The following is a 17624-nucleotide window of genomic DNA, read 5'->3' on the forward strand; positions in this document are numbered from 1 at the left end:
ACATAGCGTTTTGTCATTTGTTTTCATAAAGACGTAATGACAGATCGTCACATGGCCGCTTTTCTCTCGGAAACATTTACATTTATCGTCAGGCAATTAATGTCGCCCACTGAGGTATGCAGTCGCACCACTCTGTACGAAATACAAGCTTCTAAGTTTATGCAGTCGACAAGCAAGGACGAGTACAAGTCATGCTTCAGTTATCAAGAATACAATTATTGGCCTCATTAGGTGCATTGCAGTTGACCTACGACCTTAAGATTTAGCATGAACAGAGGTATGGTGGCCACAATAAAGGAGAAAATGCGAGTAGTGTTACTGTGTAGTAAATACCGAATTAAACATAGCGTTTTGTCATTTGTTTTCATTATGGCGTAATGACAGTTCGTCACATTGGCCGCTTTTCTCTCAGAAACATTTACATTTATCGCCAGGCAATTAATGTCGCCTGCTGAGGTATGCAGTCGCACCACTCTGTACGAAATACAAGCTTCTAAGTTTATGCAGTCGACAAGCAAGGACGAGTGCAAGTCATGTTTTAGTTATCAAAAATACAATTATTGGCCTCATTAGGTGCGTTGCAGTTGACCTACGACCTTAAGATTTAGCATGAACCGAGGTATGGCGGCCACAATAAAGGAGAAAATGCGAGTAGTGTTACTGTGTAGTAAATAGCGAAGTAAACATAGCGTTTTGTCATTTGTTTTCATAATGGCGTAATGACAGTTTGTCACATTGGCCGCTTTTCTCTCGGAAACATTTACATTTATCGTCAGGCAATTAATGTCGCCTGCTGAGGTATGCAGTCGCACCACTCTGTACGAAATACAAGCTTACAAGCTTCTAAGTGTATGCAGTCGACAAGCATGGACGAGTACAAGTCATGTTTTAGTTATCAAAAATACATTTATTGGCCTCATTAGGTGCGTTGCAGTTGACCTACGACCTTAAGATTTAGCATGAACCGAGGTATGGCGGCCACAATAAAGAAGAAAATGCGAGTAGTGTTACTGTGTACTAAATATCAAAGTAAACATAGCGTTTTGTCATTTGTTTTCATAATGGCGTAATGACAGTTCGTCACATTGGCCGCTTTTCTCTCGGAAACATTTACATTTATCGTCAGGCAATTAATGTCGCCTGCCGAGGTATGCAGTCGCACCACTCTGTACGAAATACAAGCTTCTAAGTTTATGCAGTCGACAAGCAGGGACGAGTACAAGTCATGTTTTACTTATCAAAAATACAATTATTGGCCTCATTAGGTGCGTTGCAGTTGACCTACGACCTTAAGATTTAGCATGAACCGAGGTATGGCGGCCACAATAAAGGAGAAAATGCGAGTAGTGTTACTGTGTTGTAAATACCGAAGTAAACTTAGCGTTTTGTCATTTGTTTTCATAATGGCGTAATGACAGTTCGTCACATTCGTCGCTTTTCTCTCGGAAACATTTACATTTATCGTCAGGCAATTAATGTCGCCTGCTGAGGTATGCAGTCGCACCACTCTGTACGAAATACAAGCTTCTAAGTTTATCCAGTCGACAAGCAAGGACGAGTACAAGAAATGTTTTAGTTATCAAAAACACAATTATTGGCCTCATTAGGTGCGTTGCAGTTGGCCTACGACCTTAAGATTTAGCATGAACCGAGGTATGGCGGCCACAATAAAGGAGAAAATGCGAGTAGTGTTACTGTGTAGTAAATACTGAAGTGAACTTAGCGTTTTGTCATTTGTTTTCATAATGGCGTAATGACAGTTCGTCACATTGGCCGCTTTTCTCTCGGAAACATTTACATTTATCGTCAGGCAATTAATGTCGCCTGCTGAGGTATGCAGTCGCACACTCTGTACGAAATACATGCTTCTAAGTTTATGCAGTCGATAAGCAAGGACGTGTACAAGGCATATTTTAGTTATCAAAAATACAATTATTGGCCTCATTAGGTGCGTTGCAGTTGACCTACGACCTTAAGATTTAGCATGAACAGAGGTATGGCGGCCACAATAAAGGAGAAAATGCGAGTAGTGTTACTGTGTTGTAAATACCGAAGTAAACATAGCGTTTTGTCATTTGTTTTCATAATGGCGTAATGACAGTTCGTCACATTGGCCGCTATTCTCTCGGAAACATTTACATTTATCGTCAGGCAATTAATGTCGCCTGCTGAGGTATGCAGTCGCACCACTCTGTACGAAATACAAGCTTACAAGCTTCTAAGTTTATGCAGTCGACAAGCAAGGACGAGTACAAGTCATGTTTTAGTTATCAAAAATACAAATATTGGCCTCATTAGGTGCGTTGCAGTTGACCTACGACCTTAAGATTTAGCATGAACCGAGGTAAGACGGCCACAATAAAGGAAAAAATGCGAGTAGTGTTACTGTGTAGTAAATACCGAAGTAAACATAGCGTTTTGTCATTTGTTTTCATAATGGCGTAATGACAGTTCGTCACATTGGCCGCTTTTCTCTCGGAAACATTTACATTCATCCTCAGGCAATTAATGTCGCCCGCTGAGGTATGCAGTCGCACCACTCTGTACGAAATACAAGCCTCTAAGTTTATGCAGTCGACAGGCAAGGACGAGTACAAGTCATGTTTTAGTTATCAAAAATACAATTATTGGCCTTCTTAGGTGCGTTGCAGTTGACCTACGACCTTAAGATTTAGCATGAACAGAGGTATGGCGGCCACAATAAAGGAGAAAATGCGAGTAGTGTTACTGTGTTGTAAATACCGAAGTAAACATAGCGTTTTGTCATTTGTTTTCATAATGGCGTAATGACAGTTCGTCACATTGGCCGCTTTTCTCTGGGAAACATTTACATTTATCGTCAGGCAATTAATGTCGCCTGCTGAGGTATGCAGTCGCACCACTCTGTACGAAATACAAGCTTACAAGCTTCTAAGTTTATGCAGTCGACAAGCAAGGACGAGTACAAGTCATGTTTTAGTTATCAAAAATACAAATATTGGCCTCATTAGGTGCGTTGCAGTTGACCTACGACCTTAAGATTTAGCATGAACCGAGGTATGGCGGCCACAATAAAGGAAAAAATGCGAGTAGTGTTACTGTGTAGTAAATACCGAAGTAAACATAGCGTTTTGTCATTTGTTTTCATAATGGCGTAATGACAGTTCGTCACATTGGCCGCTTTTCTCTCGGAAACATTTACATTTATCCTCAGGCAATTAATGTCGCCCGCTGAGGTATGCAGTCGCACCACTCTGTACGAAATACAAGCCTCTAAGTTTATGCAGTCGACAGGCAAGGACGAGTACAAGTCATGTTTTAGTTATCAAAAATACAATTATTGGCCTCATTAGGTGCGTTGCAGTTGACCTACGACCTTAAGATTTAGCATGAACAGAGGTATGGCGGCCACAATAAAGGAGAAAATGCGAGTAGTGTTACTGTGTTGTAAATACCGAAGTAAACATAGCGTTTTGTCATTTGTTTTCATAATGGCGTAATGACAGTTCGTCACATTGGCCGCTTTTCTCTCGGAAACATTTACATTTATCCTCAGGCAATTAATGTCGCCCGCTGAGGTATGCAGTCGCACCACTCTGTACGAAATACAAGCCTCTAAGTTTATGCAGTCGACAGGCAAGGACGAGTACAAGTCATGTTTTAGTTATCAAAAATACAATTATTGGCCTCATTAGGTGCGTTGCAGTTGACCTACGACCTTAAGATTTAGCATGAACAGAGGTATGGCGGCCACAATAAAGGAGAAAATGCGAGTAGTGTTACTGTGTTGTAAATACCGAAGTAAACATAGCGTTTTGTCATTTGTTTTCATAATGGCGTAATGACAGTTCGTCACATTGGCCGCTTTTCTCTCGGAAACGTTTACATTTGTCGTCAGGCAATTAATGTCGCCTGCTGAGGTATGCAGTCGCACCACTCTGTACGAAATACAAGCTTACAAGCTTCTAAGTTTATGCAGTCGACAAGCAAGGACGAGTACAAGTCATGTTTTAGTTATCAAAAATACAATTATTGGCCTCATTAGGTGCGTTGCAGTTGACCTACGACCTTAAGATTTAGCATGAACAGAGGTATGGCGGCCACAATAAAGGAGAAAATGCGAGTAGTGTTACTGTGTTGTAAATACCGAAGTAAACATAGCGTTTTGTCATTTGTTTTCATAATGGCGTAATGACAGTTCGTCACATTGGCCGCTTTTCTCTCGGAAACATTTACATTTATCGTCAGGCAATTAATGTCGCCTGCTGAGGTATGCAGTCGCACCACTCTGTACGAAATACAAGCTTACAAGCTTCTAAGTTTATGCAGTCGACAAGCAAGGACGAGTACAAGTCATGTTTTAGTTATCAAAAATACAATTATTGGCCTCATTAGGTGCGTTGCAGTTGACCTACGACCTTAAGATTTAGCATGAACAGAGGTATGGCGGCCACAATAAAGGAGAAAATGCGAGTAGTGTTACTGTGTTGTAAATACCGAAGTAAACATAGCGTTTTGTCATTTGTTTTCATAATGGCGTAATGACAGTTCGTCACATTGGCCGCTTTTCTCTAGGAAACATTTACATTTATCGTCAGGCAATTAATGTCGCCTGCTGAGGTATGCAGTCGCACCACTCTGTACGAAATACAAGCTTCTAAGTTTATGCAGTCGACAAGCAAGGACGAGTACAAGTCATGTTTTAGTTATCAAAAATACAATTATTGGCCTCATTAGGTGCGTTGCAGTTGACCTACGACCTTAAGATTTAGCATGAACAGAGGTATGGCGGCCACAATAAAGGAGAAAATGCGAGTAGTGTTACTGTGTTGTAAATACCGAAGTAAACATAGCGTTTTGTCATTTGTCTTCATAATGGCGTAATGACAGTTCGTCACATTGGCCGCTTTTCTCTCGGAAACATTTACATTTATCGTCAGGCAATTAATGTCGCCTGCTGAGGTATGCAGTCGCACCACTCTGTACGAAATACAAGCTTACAAGCTTCTAAGTTTATGAAGTCGACAAGCAAGGACGAGTACAAGTCATGTTTTAGTTATCAAAAATACAATTATTGGCCTCATTAGGTGCGTTGCAGTTGACCTACGACCTTAAGATTTAGCATGAACAGAGGTATGGCGGCCACAATAAAGGAGAAAGTGCGAGTAGTGTTACTGTGTTGTAAATACCGAAGTAAACATAGCGTTTTGTCATTTGTTTTCATAATGGCGTAATGACAGTTCGTCACATTGGCCGCTTTTCTCTCGGAAACATTTACATTTATCGTCAGGCAATTAATGTCGCCTGCTGAGGTATGCAGTCGCACCACTCTGTACGAAATACAAGCTTACAAGCTTCTAAGTTTATGCAGTCGACAAGCAAGGACGAGTACAAGTCATGTTTTAGTTATCAAAAATACAATTATTGGCCTCATTAGGTGCGTTGCAGTTGACCTACGACCTTAAGATTTAGCATGAACCGAGGTATGGCGGCCACAATAAAGGAGAAAATGCGAGAAGTGTTACTGTGTAGTAAAAACCGAAGTAAACATAGCGTTTTGGTCATTTGTTTTCATAATGACGTAATAACAGATCATCACATTGGTCGCTTTTCTCTCGGAAATTTTACATTTATTTTCTGGATATTAGTGCCGCCTGCTGAGCTATGCCGTCGCACGACTCTGTACGAAATTGAAGCTTCTAACATTATGCAGTCGACAAGTAAGGAGTATACAAGTCATGTTTAAGTTATCGAAAATACAAAAATTGGCCTCATTAGGTGCCTTGCAGTTGACTTACGACCTTAGGATTTAGCATGAACCGAGGTATGGCGGCCACAAATAGGAGAAAATGCGAGAAGTGTTACTGTGTAGTAAAAACCGAAGTAAACATAGCGTTTTGTCATTAGTTTTCATAATGACGTAATGACAGATCGTCACATTGGCAGCTTTTCTCTGTGAAACATTTATATCTATCTTCGTGCAATTAATTTCGCCTGCTGAGGTATGCAGTCGCACCACTCTGTACGAAATAGGAGCTTCTAAGTTTATGAAGTCGACAAGTAAGGAGTAGTACAAGTCATGTTTTAGTTATCGAAAATACAATTTTTGGCCTCATTAGGTGCCTTGCAGTTGACCTACGACCTTAGGATTTAGCATGAACCGAGGTATGGCGGCCACAAAATAGGAGAAAATGCGAGAAGTGTTACTGTGTAGTAAAAACCGAAGTAAACATAGCGTTTTGTCATTTGTTTTCATAATGACGTAATGACAGATCGTCACATTGGCCGCTTTTCTCTGTGAAACATTTATATCTATCTTCGTGCAATTATTGTCGCCTGCTGAGGTATGCAGTCGCACCACTCTGTACGAAATAGGAGCTTCTACGTTTATGCAGTCGACAAGTAAGGAGTAGTACAAGTCATGTTTTAGTTATCGAAAATACAATTATTGGCCGCATTAGGTGCCTTGCAGTTGACCTACGACCTTAGGATTTAGCATGAACCGAGGTATGGCGGCCACAAAATAGGAGAAAATGCGAGAAGTGTTACTGTGTAGTAAAAACCGAAGTAAACATAGCGTTTTGTCATTTGTTTTCATAATGACGTAATGACAGATCGTCACATTGGCCGCTTTTCTCTGTGAAACATTTATATCTATCTTTGTGCAATTAATGTCGCCTGCTGAGGTATGCAGTCGCACCACTCTGTACGAAATAGGAGCTTCTAAGTTTATGCAGTCGACAAGTAAGGAGTAGTACAAGTCATGTTTTAGTTATCGAAAATACAATTATTGGCCTCATTAGGTGCCTTGCAGTTGACCTACGACCTTAGGATTTAGCATGAACCGAGGTATGGCGGCCACAAAATAGGAGAAAATGCGAGAAGTGTTACTGTGTAGTAAAAACCGAAGTAAACATAGCGTTTTGTCATTTGTTTTCATAATGACGTAATGACAGATCGTCACATTGGCCGCTTTTCTCTGTGAAACATTTATATCTATCTTCGTGCAATTAATGTCGCCTGCTGAGGTATGCACTCGCACCACTATGTAAGAAATAGGAGCATCTAAGTTTATGCAGTCGACAAGTAAGGAGTAGTACAAGTCATGTTTTAGTTATCGAAAATACAATTATTGGCCGCATTAGGTGCCTTGCAGTTGACCTACGTTCTTAGGATTTAGCATGAACCGAGGTATGGCGGCCACAAAATAGGAGAAAATGCGAGAAGTGTTGGTGTTTAGTAAAAACCGAAGTAAACATAGCGTTTTGTCATTTGTTTTCATAATGACGTAATGACAGATCGTCACATTGGCCGCTTTTCGCTGTGAAACATTTATATCTATCTTCGTGCAATTAATGTCGCCTGCTGAGGTATGCAGTCGCACCACTCTGTACAAAATAGGAGCTTCTAAGTTTATGCAGTCGACAAGTAAGGAGTAGTACAAGTCATGTTTTAGTTATCGAAAATACAATTATTGGCCGCATTAGGTGCCTTTAGTTGACCTAGGCCCTCAAGACTTTGCAAGAACCGAGGTATAGCTGCCGCAATACAGGAGAAAATGCGAGAAGTGTTACTGTGTAGTAAAAACCGAAGTAAACATAGCGTTTTGTCATTTGCTTTCATAATGACGTAATGACAGATCGTCACATTGGCCGCTTTTCTCTGTGAAACATTTATATCTATCTTCGTGCAATTAATGTCGCCTGCTGAGGTATGCAGTCGCACCACTCTGTACGAAATAGGAGATTCTAAGTTTATGCAGTCGACAAGTAAGTAGTAGTACAAGGCATGTTTTAGTTATCGAAAATACAATTATTGGCCGCATTAGGTGCCTTGCAGTTGACCTACGACCTTAAGATTTAGCACGAACCGAGGTATGGCGGCCATAAAATAGGAGAAAATGCGAGAAGTGTTACTGTGTAGTAAAAACCGAAGTAAACATAGCGTTTTGTCATTAGTTTTCATAATGACGTAATGACAGATCGTCACATTGGCCGCTTTTCTCTGTGAAACATTTATATCTATCTTCGTGCAATTAATTTCGCCTGCTGAGGTATGCAGTCGCAACACTCTGTACGACATAGGAGCTTCTAAGTTTATGAAGTCGACAAGTAAGGAGTAGAACAAGTCATGTTTTAGTTATCGAAAAGACAATTATTGGCCTCTTTAGGTGCCATGCAGTTGACCTACGACTTTAGGATTTAGCATGAACCGAGGTATGGCGGCCACAAAATAGGAGAAAATGCGAGAAGTGTTACTGTGTAGTAAAAACCGAATTAAACATAGCGTTTTGTCATTTGTTTTCATAATGACGTAATGACAGATCGTCACATTGGCCGCTTTTCTCTGTGAAACATTTATATCTATCTTCGTGCAATTAATGTCGCCTGCTGAGGTAGCGCAGTCGCACCACTCTGTACGAAATAGGAGCTTCTAAGTTTATGCAGTCGACAAGTAAGGAGTAGTACTAGTCATGTTTAAGTTATCGAAAATACAATTATTGGCCTCATTAGGTGCCTTGCAGTTGACCTACGACCTTAGGATTTAGCATGAACCGAGGTATGGCGGCCACAAAATAGGAGAAAATGCGAGAAGTGATACTGTGTAGTAAAAACCGAAGTAAACATAGCGTTTTGTCATTTTTTTTCATAATGACGTAATGACAGATCGTCACATTGGCCGCTTTTCTCTGTGAAACATTTATATCTATCTTCGTGCAATTAATGTCGCTTGCTGAGGTAGCACAGTCGCACCACTCTGTACGAAATAGGAGCTTCTAAGTTTATGCAGTCAACAAGTAAGGAGTAGTACAAGTCATGTTTAAGTTATCGAAAATACAATTATTGGCCTCATTAGGTGCCTTGCAGTTGACCTACGACCTTAGGATTTAGCATGAAAAGGAGGTATGGCGGCCACAAAATAGGAGAAAATGCGAGAAGTGTTACTGTGTAGTAAAAACCGAAGTAAACATAGCGTTTTGTCATTTGTTTTCATAATGACGTAATTGCAGATCGTCACATTGGCCGCTTTTCTCTGTGAAACATTTATATCTATCTTCGTGCAATTAATGTCGCCTGCTGAGGTATGCACTCGCACCACTCTGTACGAAATAGGAGCTTCTATGTTTATGCAGTTGACAAGTAAGGAGTAGTACAAGTCATGTTTTAGTTATCGAAAATACAATTATTGGCCTCATTAGGTGCCTTGCAGTTGACCTACGACCTTAGGATTTAGCATGAACCGAGGTATGGCGGCCACAAAATAGGAGAAAATGCGAGAAGTGTTACTGTGTAGTAAAAACCGAAGTAAACATAGCGTTTTGTCATTTGTTTTCATAATGCCGTAATGACAGATCGTCACATTGGCCGCTTTTCTCTGTGAAACATTTATATCTATCTTCGTGCAATTAATGTCGCCTGCTGAGGTATGCAGTCGCACCACTCTGTACAAAATAGGAGCTTCTAAGTTTATGCAGTCGACAAGTAAGGAGTAGTACAAGTCATGTTTTAGTTATCGAAAATACAATTATTGGCCGCATTAGGTGCCTTTAGTTGACCTAGGCCCTCAAGACTTTGCATGAACCAAGGTATAGCGGCCGCAATATAGGAGAAAATGCGAGAAGTGTTACTGTGTAGTAAAAACCGATGTAAACATAGCGTTTTGGTCATTTGTTTTCATAATGACGTAATAACAGATCGTCACATTGGCCGCTTTTCTCTGTGAAACATTTATATCTATCTTCGTGCAATTAGTGTCGCCTGCTGAGGTATGCAGTCGCACCACTCTGTCCGAAATAGGAGCTTCTAAGTTTATGCAGTCGACAAGTAAGGAGTAGTACAAGTCATGTTTTAGTTATCGAAAATACAATTATTGGCCGCATTAGGTGCCTTGTAGTTGACCTACGACCTTAGGATTTAGCATGAACCGAGGTATGGCGGCCACAAAATAGGAGAAAATGCGAGAAGTGTTACTGTGTAGTAAAAACCGAAGTAAACATAGCGTTTTGTCATTTGTTTTTAGAAAATCCTAGGAAGTTCTGGTCTTACGTTAAATCAGTAAGTGGCTCGAAACAGCATATCCAGACACTACGGGATGATGATGGCATTGAAACAGAGGATGACACGCGTAAAACTGAAATACTAAACACCTTTTTCCAAAGCTGTTTCACAGAGGAAGACCGCACTGCAGTTCCTTCTCTAAATCCTCGCACAAACGAAAGAATGGCTGACATCGAAATAAGTGTCCAAGGAATAGAAAAGCAACTGGAATCACTCAATAGAGGAAAGTCCACTGGACCTGACGGGATACCAATTCGATTCTACACAGAGTACGCGAAAGAACTTGCCCCCCTTCTAACAGCCGTGTACCGCAAGTCTCTAGAGGAACGGAGGGTTCCAAATGATTGGAAAAGAGCACAGATAGTCCCAGTCTTCAAGAAGGGTCGTCGAGCAGATGCGCAAAACTATAGACCTATATCTCTTACGTCGATCTCTTGTAGAATTTTAGAACATGATTTTTGCTCGCGTATCATGTCATTTCTGGAAACCCAGAATCTACTATGTAGGAATCAACATGTATTCCGGAAACAGCGATCGTGTGAGACCCAACTCGCCTTATTTGTTCATGAGAACCAGAAAATATTAGATACAGGCTCCCAGGTAGATGCTATTTTTCTTGACTTCCAGAAGGCGTTCGATACAGTTCCGCACTGTCGCCTGATAAACAAAGTAAGAGCCTACGGAATATCAGACCAGCTGTGTGGCTGGATTGAGGAGTTTTTAGCAAACAGAACACAGCATGTTGTTATCAATGGAGAGACGTCTACAGACGTTAAAGTAACCTCTGGCGTGCCACAGGGGAGTGTTATGGGACCATTGCCTTTCACAATATATATAAATGACTTAGTAGATAGTGTCGGAAGTTCCATGCGGCTTTTCGCGGATGATGCTGTAGTATACAGAGAAGTTGCTGCATTAGAAAATTGTACCGAAATACAGGAAGATCTGCAGCGGATAGGCACTTGGTGCAGGGAGTGGCAACTGACCCTTAACATAGACAAATGTAATGTATTGCGAATACATAGAAAGAAGGATCCTTTATTGTATGATTATATGATAGCAGAACAAACACTGGTAGCAGTTACTTCTGTAAAATATCTGGGAGTATGCGTACGGAACGATTTGAAGTGGAATGATCATATAAAACTAATTGCTGGTAAGGCGGGTACCAGGTTGAGATTCATTGGGAGAGTGCTTAGAAAATGTAGTCCATCAACAAAGGAGGTGGCTTACAAAACACTCGTTCGACCTATACTTGAGTATTGCTCATCAGTGTGGGATCCGTACCAGGTCGGGTTGACGGAGGAGATAGAGAAGATCCAAAGAAGAGCGGCGCGTTTCGTCACTGGGTTATTTGGTAACCGTGATAGCGTTACGGAGATGTTTAATAAACTCAAGTGGCAGACTCTGCAAGAGAGGCGCTCTGCATCGCGGTGTAGCTTGCTCGCCAGGTTTCGAGAGGGTGCGTTTCTGGATGAGGTATCGAATATATTGCTTCCCCCTACTTATACTTCCCGAGGAGATCACGAATGTAAAATTAGAGAGATTAGAGCGCGCACGGAGGCTTTCAGACAGTCGTTCTTCCCGCGAACCATACGCGACTGGAACAGGAAAGGGAGGTAATGACAGTGGCACGTAAAGTGCCCTCCGCCACACACCGTTGGGTGGCTTGCGGAGTATCAATGTAGATGTAGATGTGTAGATGAATGACGTAATGACAGATCGTCACATTGGCCGCTTTTCTCTGTGAAACATTTATATCTATCTTCGTGCAATTAATGTCGCCTGCTGAGGTATGCAGTCGCACCACTCTGTACGAAATAGGAGTTTCTAAGTTTATGCAGTCGACAAGTAAGGAGTAGTACAAGTCATGTTTTAGTTATCGAAAATACAATTATTGGCCGCATTAGGTGCCTTGCAGTTGACCTACGACCTTAAGATTTAGCATGAACCGAGGTATGGCGGCCACAAAAAAGGAGAAAATGCGAGAAGTGTTACTGTGTAGTAAAAACCGAAGTAAGCATAGCGTTTTCTCATTTGTTTTCATAATGACGTAATAACAGATCGTCACATTGGCCGCTTTTCTCTGTGAAACATTTATATCTATCTTCGTGCAATTAATGTCGCCTGCTGAGGTATGCAGTCGCACCACTCTGTACGAAATAGGAGCTTCTAAGTTTATGCAGTCGACAATTAAGGAGTAGTACAAGTCATGTTTTAGTTATCGAAAATACAATTATTGGCCTCATTAGGTGCCTTGCAGTTGACCTACGACCTTAGGATTTAGCATGAACCGAGGTATGGCGGCCACAAAATAGGAGAAAACGCGAGAAGTGTTACTGTGTAATAAAAACCGAAGTAAACATAGCGTTTTGTCATTTGTTTTCATAATGACGTAATGACAGATCGTCACATTGGCCCCTTTTCTCTGTGAAACATTTATATCTATCTTCGTGCAATTAATGTCGCCTGCTGAGGTATGCAGTCGCACCACTCGGTACGAAATACGAGCTTCTACGTTTATGCAGTCGACAAGTAAGGAGTAGTACAAGTCATGTTTTAGTTATCGAAAATACAATTATTGTCCTCATTAGGTGCCTTGCAGTTGACCTACGACCTTAGGATTTAGCATGAACCGAGGTATGGCGGCCACAAAATAGGAGAAAATGCGAGAAGTGTTACTGTGTAGTAAAAACCGAAGTAAACATAGCGTTTTGTCATTTGTTTTCAAAATGACGTAATGACAGATCGTCACACTGGCCGCTTTTCTCTGTGAAACATTTATATCTATCTTCGTGCAATTAATGTCGCCTGCTGAGGTATGCAGTCGCACCACTCTGTACAAAACAAGAGCTTCTAAGTTTTTGCAGTCGACAAGTAAGGAGTAGTACAAGTCATGTTTTAGTTATCGAATATACAATTATTGGCCGCATTAGGTGCCTTGTAGTTGACCTACGACCTTAGGATTTAGCATGAACCGAGGTATGGCGGCCACAAAATAGGAGAAAATGCGAGAAGTGTTACTGTGTAGTAAAAACCGAAGTAAACATAGCGTTTTGTCATTTGTTTTTAGAAAATCCTAGGAAGTTCTGGTCTTACGTTAAATCAGTAAGTGGCTCGAAACAGCATATCCAGACACTACGGGATGATGATGGCATTGAAACAGAGGATGACACGCGTAAAACTGAAATACTAAACACCTTTTTCCAAAGCTGTTTCACAGAGGAAGACCGCACTGCAGTTCCTTCTCTAAATCCTCGCACAAACGAAAGAATGGCTGACATCGAAATAAGTGTCCAAGGAATAGAAAAGCAACTGGAATCACTCAATAGAGGAAAGTCCACTGGACCTGACGGGATACCAATTCGATTCTACACAGAGTACGCGAAAGAACTTGCCCCCCTTCTAACAGCCGTGTACCGCAAGTCTCTAGAGGAACGGAGGGTTCCAAATGATTGGAAAAGAGCACAGATAGTCCCAGTCTTCAAGAAGGGTCGTCGAGCAGATGCGCAAAACTATAGACCTATATCTCTTACGTCGATCTCTTGTAGAATTTTAGAACATGATTTTTGCTCGCGTATCACGTCATTTCTGGAAACCCAGAATCTACTATGTAGGAATCAACATGTATTCCGGAAACAGCGATCGTGTGAGACCCAACTCGCCTTATTTGTTCATGAGAACCAGAAAATATTAGATACAGGCTCCCAGGTAGATGCTATTTTTCTTGACTTCCAGAAGGCGTTCGATACAGTTCCGCACTGTCGCCTGATAAACAAAGTAAGAGCCTACGGAATATCAGACCAGCTGTGTGGCTGGATTGAGGAGTTTTTAGCAAACAGAACACAGCATGTTGTTATCAATGGAGAGACGTCTACAGACGTTAAAGTAACCTCTGGCGTGCCACAGGGGAGTGTTATGGGACCATTGCCTTTCACAATATATATAAATGACTTAGTAGATAGTGTCGGAAGTTCCATGCGGCTTTTCGCGGATGATGCTGTAGTATACAGAGAAGTTGCTGCATTAGAAAATTGTACCGAAATACAGGAAGATCTGCAGCGGATAGGCACTTGGTGCAGGGAGTGGCAACTGACCCTTAACATAGACAAATGTAATGTATTGCGAATACATAGAAAGAAGGATCCTTTATTGTATGATTATATGATAGCAGAACAAACACTGGTAGCAGTTACTTCTGTAAAATATCTGGGAGTATGCGTACGGAACGATTTGAAGTGGAATGATCATATAAAACTAATTGCTGGTAAGGCGGGTACCAGGTTGAGATTCATTGGGAGAGTGCTTAGAAAATGTAGTCCATCAACAAAGGAGGTGGCTTACAAAACACTCGTTCGACCTATACTTGAGTATTGCTCATCAGTGTGGGATCCGTACCAGGTCGGGTTGACGGAGGAGATAGAGAAGATCCAAAGAAGAGCGGCGCGTTTCGTCACTGGGTTATTTGGTAACCGTGATAGCGTTACGGAGATGTTTAATAAACTCAAGTGGCAGACTCTGCAAGAGAGGCGCTCTGCATCGCGGTGTAGCTTGCTCGCCAGGTTTCGAGAGGGTGCGTTTCTGGATGAGGTATCGAATATATTGCTTCCCCCTACTTATACTTCCCGAGGAGATCACGAATGTAAAATTAGAGAGATTAGAGCGCGCACGGAGGCTTTCAGACAGTCGTTCTTCCCGCGAACCATACGCGACTGGAACAGGAAAGGGAGGTAATGACAGTGGCACGTAAAGTGCCCTCCGCCACACACCGTTGGGTGGCTTGCGGAGTATCAATGTAGATGTAGATGTGTAGATGAATGACGTAATGACAGATCGTCACATTGGCCGCTTTTCTCTGTGAAACATTTATATCTATCTTCGTGCAATTAATGTCGCCTGCTGAGGTATGCAGTCGCACCACTCTGTACGAAATAGGAGTTTCTAAGTTTATGCAGTCGACAAGTAAGGAGTAGTACAAGTCATGTTTTAGTTATCGAAAATACAATTATTGGCCGCATTAGGTGCCTTGCAGTTGACCTACGACCTTAAGATTTAGCATGAACCGAGGTATGGCGGCCACAAAAAAGGAGAAAATGCGAGAAGTGTTACTGTGTAGTAAAAACCGAAGTAAGCATAGCGTTTTCTCATTTGTTTTCATAATGACGTAATAACAGATCGTCACATTGGCCGCTTTTCTCTGTGAAACATTTATATCTATCTTCGTGCAATTAATGTCGCCTGCTGAGGTATGCAGTCGCACCACTCTGTACGAAATAGGAGCTTCTAAGTTTATGCAGTCGACAATTAAGGAGTAGTACAAGTCATGTTTTAGTTATCGAAAATACAATTATTGGCCTCATTAGGTGCCTTGCAGTTGACCTACGACCTTAGGATTTAGCATGAACCGAGGTATGGCGGCCACAAAATAGGAGAAAACGCGAGAAGTGTTACTGTGTAGTAAAAACCGAAGTAAACATAGCGTTTTGTCATTTGTTTTCATAATGACGTAATGACAGATCGTCACATTGGCCCCTTTTCTCTGTGAAACATTTATATCTATCTTCGTGCAATTAATGTCGCCTGCTGAGGTATGCAGTCGCACCACTCGGTACGAAATACGAGCTTCTACGTTTATGCAGTCGACAAGTAAGGAGTAGTACAAGGCATGTTTTAGTTATCGAAAATACAATTATTGGCCGCATTAGGTGCCTTGCAGTTGACCTACGACCTTAGGATTTAGCATGAACCGACGTATGTCGGCCACAAAATAGGAGAAAATGCGAGAAGTGTTACTGTGTAGTAAAAACCGAAGTAAACATAGCGTTTTGTCATTTGTTTTCATAATGACGTAATGACAGATCGTCACATTGGCCGCTTTTCTCTGTGAAACATTTATATCTATCTTCGTGCAATTAATGTCGCCTGCTGAGGTATGCAGTCGCACCACTCTGTACGAAATAGGAGCTTCTAAGTTTATGCAGTCGACAAGTAAGGAGTAGTACAAGTCATGTTTTAGTTATCGAAAATACAATTATTGTCCTCATTAGGTGCCTTGCAGTTGACCTACGACCTTAGGATTTAGCATGAACCGAGGTATGGCGGCCACAAAATAGGAGAAAATGCGAGAAGTGTTACTGTGTAGTAAAAACCGAAGTAAACATAACGTTTTGTCATTTGTTTTCAAAATGACGTAATGACAGATCGTCACACTGGCCGCTTTTCTCTGTGAAACATTTATATCTATCTTCGTGCAATTAATGTCGCCTGCTGAGGTATGCAGTCGCACCACTCTGTACAAAACAAGAGCTTCTAAGTTTTTGCAGTCGACAAGTAAGGAGTAGTACAAGTCATGTTTTAGTTATCGAAAATACAATTATTGGCCGCATTAGGTGCCTTTAGTTGACCTAGGCCCTCAAGACTTTGCATGAACCGAGGTATAGCGGCCGCAATACAGGAGAAATTGCGAGAAGTGTTACTGTGTAGTAAAAACCGAAGTAAACATAGCGTTTTGGTCATTTGTTTTCATAATGACGTAATAACAGAGCGTCACATTGGTCGCTTTTCTCTCGGAAATTTTACATTTATTTTCTGGATATTAATGTCGCCTGCTGAGCTATGCAGTCGCACGACTCTGTACGAAATAGAAGCTTCTAACATTATGCAGTCGACAAGTAAGGAGTATACAAGTCATGTTTAAGTTATCGAAAATACAATTATTGGCCTCATTAGGTGCCTTGTAGTTGACCTACGACCTTAGGATTTAGCATGAACCGAGGTATGGCGGCCACAAAATAGGAGAAAATGCGAGAAGTGTTACTGTGTAGTAAAAACCGAAGTAAACATAGCGTTTTGTCATTTGTTTTCATAATGACGTAATGACAGATCGTCACATTGGCCGCTTTTCTCTGTGAAACATTTATACCTATCTTCGTGCAATTAATGTCGCCTGCTGAGGTATGCAGTCGCACCACTCTGTACGAAATAGAAGCTTCTAAGTTTATGCAGTCGACAAGTAAGTAGTAGTACAAGGCATGTTTTAGTTATCGAAAATACAATTACTGGCCGCATTAGGTGCCTTGCAGTTGACCTACGACCTTAGGATTTAGCATGAACCGAGGTATGGCGGCCACAAAATAGGAGAAAATGCGAGAAGTGTTACTGTGTAGTAAAAACCGAAGTAAACATAGCGTTTTGTCATTTGTTTTCATAATGCCGTAGTGACAGATCGTCACATTGGCCGCTTTTCTCTGTGAAACATTTATATCTATCTTCGTGCAATTAATGTCGCCTGCTGAGGTATGCAGTCGCACCACCCTGTACAAAATAGGAGCTTCTAAGTTTATGCAGTCGACAAGTAAGGAGTAGTACAAGTCATGTTTTAGTTATCGAAAATACAATTATTGGCCGCATTAGGTGCCTTTAGTTGACCTAGGCCCTCAAGACTTTGCATGAACCGAGGTATAGCGGCCGCAATATAGGAGAAAATGCGAGAAGTGTTACTGTGTAGTAAAAACCGAAGTAAACATAGCGTTTTGGTCATTTGTTTTCATAATGACGTAATAACAGATCGTCACATTGGCCGCTTTT

Source organism: Schistocerca piceifrons, chromosome 10 (assembly GCF_021461385.2).
Source record: "Schistocerca piceifrons isolate TAMUIC-IGC-003096 chromosome 10, iqSchPice1.1, whole genome shotgun sequence".
NCBI classification, from domain to species: Eukaryota; Metazoa; Arthropoda; class Insecta; order Orthoptera; family Acrididae; genus Schistocerca; species Schistocerca piceifrons.